Source organism: Cloeon dipterum, chromosome X, assembly GCF_949628265.1.
Source record: "Cloeon dipterum chromosome X, ieCloDipt1.1, whole genome shotgun sequence".
Lineage (NCBI taxonomy): Eukaryota > Metazoa > Arthropoda > Insecta > Ephemeroptera > Baetidae > Cloeon > Cloeon dipterum.
Window position 1 is genome coordinate 27,672,337 of NC_088790.1, and position 12,595 is coordinate 27,684,931.

A 12,595-nucleotide genomic window follows, 5' to 3' on the forward strand; every position below is an offset into this window, starting at 1 on the left:
AATATAATATTTATTTATTAAATGCTGATATTGAATACAATGCACGATTTCCTATTTGAGTTGAGTTGGATAATTCTTTTTTATCTTACAAGTTAGAAGCTTGGTATATGTGATACTATTTTATTGTTTTAATCGTTTTAATAATGGTGCAAACCGTGGCGTTAACAGTCTTAATGGACACGTTTATCTTTCTTTACACACGAAGAAATAGTCTGTGACTAGTGAAAACATATATAACAACCTTTACAGCTATGACGTCTCTAGTTCCTTATTGTCATTGCTGGCACGTGCTGCTAAAATTAGGAGAATATTAATTTGGTTTCTGTACAACATATCTTAAAAAAATTATTTCAAACAGGCGCTCAAAATGAGGGTATTTTAATTTAAACTCATATTTTTACATTTTAATTTGAAATTCAAACAAAAAGAACAAACATTCCTTTTTTTCTGGTTTTAATATTAGATCAAAAGAAACAGTATTTACTCGGCATTTCAGGTTAAAATTGCGCTTAAGGAGCTCAACATTTCGCTCAAATGCGAGCTAGCTCCTTCTTATTCTTGCCCCCGAGAAATAGGCAAGGCAACGCCCGATTTTTTAGCCAGTCTCCGTCTGCCAGCTAGCTTTCGCTTAGCGTCAGTCAGGAAGTGTGCGGAACGCAAAAAGTATTAGATCCAGACGATCATCTTTCTTTTTTGTAACGTCACTCGCCGCTTTTTTGTTTCGGCAGACGTCGTTTTTCTCTTCTGGCGGGTTAAAGACTCTCGCCGCATGCATTGCCATCCAAAACCTGCTGGAATTTTCATATATTTGCATTCGTGCTAGTAAATTTATATTTTTTACATACAGGTTTTTATAGTAAGGTGCTAGCTATTATTTGATCTAAACATCTTTTTTCCAATAAGCTAAAAATGGAATTTTCCCCTCATTAAGGTTTCAGTAAAAATTTAAATTTCCCTCGACTTAATTTTCGATTTTGGAAAGGGTTTCAGCAACTTGAAAGTCTTGCAGTTTATATCAAGTCTACATAGCAACGTGTGTTTCGGTATCAAAAATGATATTAAACTGTCCCAAAAAATCAGATACCACCTTTTCATCTCTGAGAACATCTATATTTTGGCTTTAAAACGACCATTATACACCCAATTCCAAAGTGAATAAACGTGCCATGTGGGAATTTCAAATAAACGCAACAATTAACCATTATTTAAATGGGCAGGACCGAAAACTCATTGTCAGATAATTATTTCCTCGATTCAAACCGGCCAGTGAGGGGTCTAGCAGCATTTCTCTTCCCATAGGTTTCCCGATATAGTTAACTGACGCGAAAATTGTTCAGCGGAGCGTAAAATAACGCTTATTCAACTCCATCGAACACCTATAATTGAAACATAAAACGCGATATTTTGCGAACATGCACACCAGACCGGACGTAAAGTTTATTTCAGCACGTACGTGGGTGGTCTTTATTGTTGTGAAGATTGATTAAATTAATTTTATTGCGTCTGGAAAAGTTATCGGTCGGCTCCATTAAAAAACGAAAGATAAGACTTGCGACATTTTATTACTTCTTCTTCTTCTTCTTCTTGTCGCTGTGCGCGTGGACAAGAAAAAAAATCTAGCTGGCACAACTTTCGCTCTCCTTGGAGAAAAGAGACGAAATAGAATGACGAGCTGCTGCCGAGAGAACTGAATTATGAATTATTCTTTGACGATCACCAGGACGAGACAAATTCGCCCTTGGTTGGGCTGCAATTAGCGCTCACCACCAAGCAGAACAACGATAAAAAGTTGGCCCCGAAGCCGAATTGGCTGTTAGAACAGTGAAAAACAGCTCGAAACGACTTCGTAATTTATTATTTGCACGCGGAGAGCGCGATGATAAATTTTTAATGGGCCGGCAGCCGAGATTTGCATCACAATGACTAACCCAAAATAAAAGAACTTACCCGAACTTGCCGAGCGTGAGTTTTTAACTTTTGAGCCGAGCTTGAGTGAGCAAAGTTCCACTGCTGGAGAGTCTGAGTGAGTGAGTGAGTGAGTTTGAAGCAGGAAATTCGTGTTGTACTTGAATGCGGGAACAACGGGATAAACTCGTCAAACGCCAGAAATAAGAGAATAATAAATTCTTCGAGGTACTAGTTGTTACAAAAAGAGACTTGAAGTGGAGTTTACAACAATTGCGTTGGTAAAATGTGGTGAAAATTCCATGCTACAAACATTTTTTTTAAATTCTTTCAAAACTAAAAAAATTGCATTTTGAGATGCATTGAGAATTTTATGAATTCGTTTTATATCAAGCGACGCGCACATATGGCGTCTGGTAGATTACGGCGGGAAAGTTTCAAACGTAAAATGAAACTGGCTTGAAAAATTTACCATGAAAATTCCGTCAGCACAATGAATATTTTTGTTGTTATTTCTTTACTAACAGCTGATTAACCCGGTAATTGGCGAATCGACCATTAGATGGCACATCAGGCTAATGGAAATGTAACAAAATACGCGGGAATGAAATTATTCGGTCGGCACGCCTCTTTTTCGACGCTTCTGATTGGCCGCTGGACTGTCTCCTGATTGGCCTCCATTATTTCGACGCCATTTTGACTTCTGCCCGGCGGGAATCAACACAGATCGCAATCCAGACCCCGGTGTTCTAAACAAAATACATGCCAACTGTCTTGGAAAAATCCAACTGCACTCATTGATGAGCACAAATGTTGTAAATCCCGCCACTCGCCCTCGTAACAAAAATTCAAACTCATAAAACTTCACCCTTTATTCTGAGGCTCTGCTTTTCCAACATGACGAATCTTCTAGAGTAAAAAACTCAAGGAAATCTTTTTAAATATCTTTAATCATTAAAATTTTTCCTGAAAATATCTGAATTTCCTATTGTAATAGATCTACCCTGTCGTCACCAGAACTCAGTCTTCCCCTTCAAACTAGAAAATGAATTTCATTCCAATAACAAGCAGGCTCTGTTTTTGTTCTGATTTAATAACAAGCACGGCTCGCTCCAGGGCTTCCACGGTGCCGCCGCCGTCTCCGCCGCCGTTGTAACGTATATGTATTTGAGTCTAGCGGCAAGATAGAAAAATAAATATACTTCTTTGGCAGCTGCTCGCGAGCAGAGAGCACCCCATGCAGATTCGACGCCGCGCTAATCAAAGCAGCACTACTTTGATGCACACAATGCATTCCTCCGAGTCAGCGTCTTTTCTCCAGCTCTCTCTCTCTCTCGTCAGATAAGACAAAGCGGAGCGACCGAGATTTCTCTGCTCTTGCAATCAAAATGCAGCCAGTGAAAACTGCATGAGCTTGCAAGCCGTAAATCTCGACGAAGGCAATAAGGGATGCACGCTCGCACAGCTCAGCATTAACGACATCAACTCAGTGTATATCTCCCTTTGTTTCATTCGCGTCCAGACACACATTTCAACTGAATAAGTGTCGCACAACAAGTTAATAAAGTTGAATGAGATTTCTAGTGAACTAAATTGAGCTGAAGCTGCGTAATGTTTCAAGAGGATTTTCTACATCAAAAGGTGCAGTGATTTATTTTATTGAAATATGTTACATGCATGTGAAATATTTTTTCTTACTTATTTTTTAAAAAGTGGAATGGTACAGGGCAACAATTGAAAATTATTTGAATTGCTGGATGCCATAAACAATTTGTTCAACAATTTGCAATAGTAAAAAGGACTTTCCTACAGTAAAAATTCAAATGTTGCCAATTTTCTCCAAATTTAACGGTGCTTGAACATATTTTCTTGGCATATTCCGATTCCTCTCGTCGAGATCTACGGTGTATGCCACTTATTGGGGAAACTCTTGATTTTGAAATTAAATCGGATTACAAGTAAGGAGACAGTTCTCACAATTTGAAAAGCACGGTAACTTTCCAGCTAATTTTCTTAAAAAATTACAGTGCTTCTTAGGTCAATTAAGGCTTTAACTGAATCCTAAGGAATGAGTTTAAGCATTGGCAACACATTTGTAGTATCACTCCTCTTTAAATCAAGAACAAATGAACATCATAAAATTTCTTCCCTACAAATTTAAAAATTGTGGCATAAAATTGACTTTTAGCAAGATAATAAAAATATCTAATTACAGCAGTTATATTTATTAAGACCCGTCGTAATTTTTTAATCCCTTCAATTTCTAAATATCTTATCAATTTTACTATTTCATGGTTTCAACAATAGTTAATTTGGAATTCCATGCTTAGAGTTAAAATAAATAAACCTTTATAAGGCAGAGAGTCTCAGCCAAGCATTACTTTTGTCATATCTTTGTGTGTGTATTTATATTCTTTAACATTCAGCAGATTATAGGGGATTTTATCTTCTCAAATTCTCAAGATAGAAGTAAAATCCGTCTGGACGAAAATAAAGCTGAGATTATCCCAGGCTTTATTTCAGCAGGAAATTCACAGCGTGTGTCTGAGATTCCAAAAGGTATTTTTCTGAGGTTAAGATTTGCGGCGGTCGTCAAGGAAACATTCCGTTCACTACCCGAGTTTCGCTTCTAAACTTAAAATTCTATCCTGGTGCGAGATGGAATCGTGAAGTTTAAAAGGCAAGATGCCTCCGTCGATTGAGAATAAAAGGAAAGCAGGCGCGCTCGATCCTCGTCAAGGCAGAACTTCCTTTCATAGAAAAGGCCTCTTGAAACTTAGCTCACGCTGGTTTAATTTGTGCACGGCGTCCATGTTACGGAAAATTCCGTTGCTCAGGTTAATTGCGACTGAACCTTTATTTGATATGAAAGTCTGGCATCCATTTGTGAGAGGAATTGCAGCGAAATTGAATAATGGTGATTCGTTTTTTGGCCATTTTGCTTTTCAATGTTTCATGTCAAGAGGCCGAGTTCCAGTTTCATAAATTTTAACAACCATTAATTGAGGAGCACGCATAGATTGAGCAAAATAATCTATTTTTCCACCTCCTGAGGCATAGCACAGTATTTCTGCGATGCGAGAGTTTCACTACAGAAATTTACCTTTTAGAAATAGCCTGAAAATATATATGCGCGTACAAAGAAGCACTCTCTGCCCTAGCAGCCAATTAATTTGCTGAAATTAAATCAACGAATGTTCCATCGTACTTGCAGCCAACCGTGATGCCTCCGAGCACATCTCAGGCTTCTCGTGGAAAGAAACTTTCTTGGTTATAGCCAACAATGTCAGAAGTGGAGCTACCTTGATGACTACTTGGCTTTAGATTCAAGATGATTTAAAAGCAATTGTGTGAAAAACATTATTTCTAATTAACCGCAGGATAGAACTTCGCCTAATATAGAAAATTGAAATTATAATCTTAATTGTCAACTAAAATTTTCTCATCAACACGAACGTAATTTTCCCCAATCTCCTGATTTTATACCTTAGGAAATTAATTTAAATAAACAAAAACCTTTTTAGATCAGATAGCAGATGTTAATTAAATAATTAATTTATTAAGAAATAATGTATTTTTCCTCCCAACAATTGTTAAACTTTCCAGAGTGCAAATTTTTATTCCTTTCTCATATCTCGTCAGATCTGCTTTCTGCAGATTTTCTGCAATTAAACTTTTCTAATCAAGTCATTAATCCTCCCCGCCGCGATAAGACGCTGGCTATGTACTAACTGAGAAGTATTAAATTCATCGATTAATTATCGCTCTCTCAGCTGGAGACGGAGACACTTCTTGCCAGAAACCCTGCTTCTTTTCAACACTCTGTATAGCCTCTTGCTCGATCCCCGCGCGCATCTTGGCTCTCTCTCTCATTTGCCGCGGCGCAACGCAGCAAACGAATTAATGGCGTCCGTGATTTGGCTCCCTCCCTCGGCATGCAGCGCTCCTAAATTCGCAACAATTGGCCGCGCCACTGACTTGCGCTAATTTACTGTTATTAGATGCTGCTGGCCGATAAATAATCTCTTAGCACGCTGATGATTTATCTCTCTGTTTTCCTCCTTAAGTGGCCCGGCGATGAGGAAAGTCCTCGAGAAAATTGCGACTCTTCTTGTTATTCATTGTTGCGCGAGAGGAGCATAGCCAAAAGTTAATAGAATGTATATTTTAAATTGAAATTCAATTCATTTCTAATGAATGAGAAATTGGCAACCACTTTTATGGAATTAAATAAGCCAAAATATAAATTAGAGAAGAATCCTTCCTGAAAGGCAATGAATTTTTCGTGAAATTAATTTTTTTCTCTCTTCGTCAGGTTATTATTGTTTATTTGTGATTCAAACATTCAAAGAGCAACTCTTCTGTTAACAGACCATCGAAGCATTTAAAAATGGAAATTAAAACGCTTCTAAAATTGACGAAAACCAGCGGGAGCCAGATTTGTGCGACGCGCAGACATGGCGCGAAAAAACGGTCACGTGAAAATGCGCGAAAAGAACCAAGTTTCCGTCAATATTCTGAAATGATTTGCATTACTTGTACTAATTGTGTCTTTTGGATCGTAAAAACAAACTCTTGACACTCGTACGGCAATCCAAAGAGAGCTTTTTGTTTCCCACATTCAGACGCCATCTTGGATCTGCGCAGTGCGAACCAATTGTATCGCACATCTGGACCCCGCTGATCGAAAACCATCATATTCAAAGCCAAATCTCATCAAACATTGACGTCTTTTTCATAGGAAGAAAAAAGTGAAAAATTCAATCCCCATTTTAAACATAAAATCACAATAAATTTAAAATGGTTAAAATACGATAGATGAATGGAAAGAGCGAATTTTAAAGACGCATAGCCTCCCCGCAAATCCCTTTAAAGGAGCCGTCGTTTAAGCTGATCTTAACCTCGATATTTTTTTTCTTTTCAAATCCAAATGATGCGAAAGCGGGTATAAAGTTTAATGTATTCACCAAGAGAAAGGAAGGAAGGCAGAGAGAGAGGCCTGTTGGCTCTGGGTGAAGAGGGAGCGATTCAAATGTCTGCGCGGCATGATGATCTGGAAACATCAATCAGATTTCCTCTTTTCCCGCTCTCTGCTGCCTCTTTTTGCCGCGAGCAACACGCGCACATAATAAAAAGGATATCAGAGAGCGAGAATAACCCGTTCTCGCTCTTTTTTACTGGCAACGCCCGCCGTTTAATACATATTCAGCCGGGCGCGTGGGCCAAATGTCAATGATATTATTGTGGCTTTCCGAAACTGCAGCCATTTGCATATTTTGTATCGTAAATATCGTTTTATGGTCACTCCACTGCATCGTCGCAACTCCTTCCTGCCGATAACTTCGAGCAAGATGCGCCATTACTTTTCTTCTTTGATTCGCCAGCCAACAACTTATCCCGAACTCGGACTATTTGTAATCGGTTCTGTCGGATTCAACGAGCTTGATAGAAACAAATTCAAGCAGGCCAAAGAGACGCTCGATTATTATTTTTATTTGTTTTGTAAATGTTTCATGCCGCATTTTTTTTGTTGCTCCTCCTCGGTGAATAAACACACATAACTTTGGAAATGTTGGTACGTTGCCAATTATCCGACTGTACACTCCACAAAGCCCACAGGACAAAAGGGACAATTCTGGGAATAAGCTTTTGACAAAAGCAAGCTTGATCATTAGCCGAATCAACAGTTCTACTGCTTCACATTACAGCATGGCCACGAACTACGCAGTGCATTATGTAGCTCGTATTAGGAGTGCCTATTTTACATACAAAAATCATCAAATAATTTTCTCTTGATGGCTTCGTTCCTGGATTCCGGATTAGACATTGCAAGGAATAGGAAACGTTTTCTATAGCTTCCGGTAAATGTGATTATCTACTGTTCTGATTTAGAATCCGTATAATGGATACTTGTGAAAAACAACATTGTCTTAAGCAGCCTTACAACAGGCATTTACATAAAAATTTAATTTTTAGAGATCATGAAAATTCGTGTAAGAAGATCTATTTACTTCAAATTATAAAAATTCCTTTGAACCGTTTTTTAAAATCTAAATGGAAAGGTTTGAAATTTCTATAAGTTCCATTATTTTACCTTTTCACTTTATGAAAATTGTCTCCAAGGTTTTCGCACTTTTGAGGCAGTTAGCACAACTGAAAATCATGATTTATACAGCGGAGAACAGATTCGTGCAACGCGCAGATATGGCGTCCGGTGGAGTTCGGCGCGAAAAAACGGTCACGTGAAAATGCGCGAAAAGAAGCAAGTTTTCGTCAATATTGCGACGCATAATTTGTGTATTTTGGATCTTAAAAACAAACTCTTGACACTCGTACGGCAATCCAAAGAGAGCTTTTTGTTTCCCCCATTCAGACGCCATCTTGGATCTGCGCAGTGGCAACCAATTTTAACGCACATCTTGCCCCCGCTGCTTCAAATTATAAAAAAAACATTTGTATCTTTTTTTAATATTTGGAAAGGTTTTAAATTTCTATAAGTTCTATATTTTTTACGCTTTCAGGAAAATTGGCTCCAAGGTTTGCGTACTTTTGAGGCAGAGTGTCTCCCAACTGAAAATCATGATTTCTACACATTTTATAACACGAAATTTTACTCTGTTGGATAAATCAGACAATTAGGTTAAATTACGGAGTAGCCGTTCAATTTTTCAGGCGATAATAGGGAAAAATATAAAAAAATTAAGTGTCCTTCTCGGTTTATGCATTAATTTATCTGCTTTTTCACCTCCTTCAACACTAAATTTAAGCAAGACATTTCCAAAGATAATGTAACTCACAGAGTCTTTCTTTTAAAAAAAAAAAAATAAACAAGACAGTTGGAGCAATTTATTTTTTCTGGCAAAATAAGGCGGTTAACACTCCCTTGGCAACAAATAATGTTGCCGCTCTCTGTAGACGGATAAAAATCCAGAAGCTAGCGAAAACGAGAGGCAGCAGGAGAGAGGCATTGATTCGCTTGGCACTCGAGTCATCAGAGCAGCAAAACAAACCCTTAATCAGAATCGCTCGCAGGTCTTTATCTGTCCCTGGTGAGCGTCTGAGGCTGAGCGGCAACTTTCCCTGCCGCCACCCTGCCCCCGCCGCCCCGACAGAAAACCTCGTCCTTGGCCGACCGCACACTGATAGATACGACACGCGCGCGTCTCAAAAGCCCTTTCGCCGCAGTTTCGATGGACGGAAGGACGAGACGCGAAAAGTCAATAGTCAGCGCGTTTGCTGGCCCGTTTAATCGGTCGCTGATTATGCCGCGCGCGCGCCCGCCCCCCGCGCGCGCGGAATATGATCGAGTTCCGAGTTCCGACCTCATTCATACACACGACGCGATTTACGCTCGCCCCGACGACGTGGCGCGAATTTCAGATCGAGCGCCAATCGGTCCGCAGGGAGATGTGCAGCACACCTAATTATTTTCAGCCACGTCTACAGATGCGAATCGGTGAAGATACACCGCACGCCACACACGCTAGTTCACGAGTCGCCGTGCCGTCTTCACTCGCTATTATAATATTTCCAGATGAGCCACTCGCTGTGTGTGAGTGTGGCTATAGGTGTACCCATGCAGATAGGCATGAGACTTGCTGCTGATGACCTAGATTTGATATAACGCTGCAAGCATGTGAAATTTCAATTTTGGACTCGCTCATCACGTGCAGCCCGCCGACGCGATAAACTCTCTAAGGAATGCATGCAATCAAGAGTGGAAAATTAAATTTAAACTCTTTATCTCCTGCTACGACCAGAGCTGGGAAATTTAAAATTTTCTAACCTCCCTATGGTCCAGAACGACGAGATTTTAAACCACTTTAAAATCATCGAAAACCTTTTTGTGAATTTTCCAAGAGCAAAAGGTAATCTCTTCATGTCCAGAAAGAACACTAGCTAAAACAACAATTGAAATTAATTTAAATTACTGTTGACTACATTTAGCAGCTGTTTATAGTGTTAGTTTTAATAATTATCTCAACAATGCGCAGTAATAAAATTATAATTTATTAACAGATAAAATAAAATTTGGCCGAATTTCGCTTAAAATTAAACGGTTTGTCAAGCATTTTCGCACGATTTCAATTTCTCTCGTCGCGATCTATCCAACAGTGTGTGAATTAGAAGCTAAATTTTCCTTTGGCAAAAAATGCGAGGAGACAGAGCTTGTTTTTAGCATGCAAACTTTTTAACCGATTTTCTCAGAAACTTAGATTGCATACCTGGAAAATATTAATTTCCTCCAAAATTTCATAAAAAATTATTCAATGTAGATAAGATAAAAATTGTTATTTTATTTTTCATTTTAGAACATTGCAGATAAAATCTGAAATTCCAGTGCTGTATTTTGTTCGTGTTCGCTTGAATATCTAATTTTATTTTTAATGATTTATTTAACGCATCATGCGTGCTACACAGACACTTCAATTTATCAATTTTTACTTGCCTTTCCGGTTTTCTCAAAGTCAATTGTCTTACTGTACACTTTTGAGTAAATGATATTTTTCTTAAGTCTCGCCACAGAAATTACATCAAAAATCTAAATTACTCGTATCAATCTGATCTAAATAAATGCACAAATATCAGAAATACGCGAACCGGAACGTTAACTAACAAAGCCCTTTTTTTAGAAAAAAAGTACAAAGAAAAATTGACGTGCTTTAAACGTGAGCATGCAGCCTGCAATAGATTTAAACACAAAAATATTATATCTTGTGCCTATAAGTAGGAAATCCATAGAAGCAATTTGTTCATAATAATTACAATTTTTGTTTAAAATTTCATTTAAGCGATTAAAGCTTAGAAATTGTTATTTAGGATTTACAAGTCTATGAAGGTAGATGCAATTGAGTTTTTTTCATGATTTTGGGCCAAAATTATAAACAGCTTCCTTTTGGCGGGGAAAAGAGCTCATGAATTAGGGCTAAAACCTGCCCTGACACTAGTTAACAAAGACATTCCAGTTAAAATATAGAAATAAAATGAACTATAGTGCTTCTAATTTCGACTCAAAACCTTAGAATTTGTCATAAATTGCGATTTGAATCCACTCTCTGTTTGAATTTATGAACGTATAGTGCAGCTCGCGAGGTCGAGCAAATACATCAGGCTCGAGCCCGAAAAACAGGAGCGCTGTACTCTCGTTTTTCAGAAGGCACGTAACGCGCCGTCGCTATTATAAATGTTGCAAAGTCAAAGAGGCAGCCAGCAGCCAGTGTAGCCAAGCACACACAGGACGGCCGCAAAGTTAAATGGATTTCAGCAAAAAGGGGCATTTTCGTGTGCAAGCAGCCCATCGCCGTCCGCTTGCACTCGCGTCGGCCGTAAATCGAGTTATTCCGCTAATTATGCACACTCGGCAGTCGCGTCACGCACTCATATTCGGTCACTCGTCTCCTCATCTGCGGGCCCCGCCGCCCACGCTCGAATTCCCGAGCAAACGAGCCGGCTCCTCCTCGGCGCTGATGATGATTTGTGCGTGTGTCTCTCTCTCTCAGTGTCAGGCTTGCCGCCGCGCCCGCCGCGCCCGCTTTATTTGCATTCTGATTACTGCGGTCCCATCTTCGGAATTAGAAAAGTTAACAAGGCGTTTTAAGAGACCGCATATACCGCGTGCTGGCCTCAAAGGAAAAATTCCCGGCGAAAAGACGCGCGGGCCGCATGCATTATTCCGACGCTCCTTTTACGGCCGCACTCTCCGGCTTTAAGAAAAGTGCTCCTTTCCTCGTTTGCGGCCGACGCTGCTGACAAGGGAATTCGCTCAAGAGCTGCTTTGCCTTTTTAAGCGCTGGAAAAACAGTAATAAGCGGTGCTTACCGAAATGACATGTAAAGCGACGATGCTCGCCGAAAAAGAGTCACGAGTTAAAAGGTTTTTGCGTATGGGTTCGATCTGTGGCCAAGCTTTGTTCAAAGTTAGAGACTATTCTTTTACATTAGGACATCTCTCAACATATATCCTTGGAACTAAATAAAATTCAAAAGATCTGGATCGATTTTCCCCCCAATTACTCAATTGGAACTCTGAAATTTTTTGAGCATACCAATTTATGGAAAAAATTCAATTAAACATGACAGCTGCCAGGAATATGTCTCACAGTGAGTCATATTTTTGTGATTTTGCCCCAGTGAAATGAAATCTGATTCCCTTCAACTAAATGTTAACATTTTTTCCTTGATGCTTCATGTCTTATGTCATATATGAAAATCCTTTGAAGTGGCAGGAATCTTTCCAGTTATTTTCTTTTTACAGTTAACATTGTGCTTAAAGCCTTATGATTGAAACTACTTAAAGATGGTGCCGCAGATAAATTAAAATATTAGGGATTTTCCTCTATAATTCCATATTAAACCATATTATAAAACTAATCGTTCTAGACAGGAATATTTGTTAGGTAATTGCAGCAGAAACGTGGATAGCTAAAAATCTTTTATTGTTTCTACCACAATCCACATCAGAAGTAACTTTGTAGAGCTTTAAAATGATTAATGATGACATTTGTTGAATGCTTCGTACTCAAATGTTCATTTTAATTTAATTATTATTTTCTTATAGCCATGAAAATATCTCAATATACCTTTAATCGAAACTTTGGAGTTAGTTTATTATGTTTTTAGCTCTTTTGTCAGATTTTCGGGCCAAAAACCAATTAATGAACCAAAATTCAAGATTTTAAAATCTTGATTCT

At 38.7% G+C, this 12,595-nt stretch overlaps 1 protein-coding gene across 7 annotated transcripts in view; it reads left to right on the plus strand.

The window, feature by feature from the left end:
- LOC135946011 (glutamate receptor ionotropic, kainate 2) overlaps positions 1–12,595 on the plus strand; it is a 97,768-nt gene that overhangs the window by 29,560 nt on the left and 55,613 nt on the right. The window lies entirely within an intron of this gene.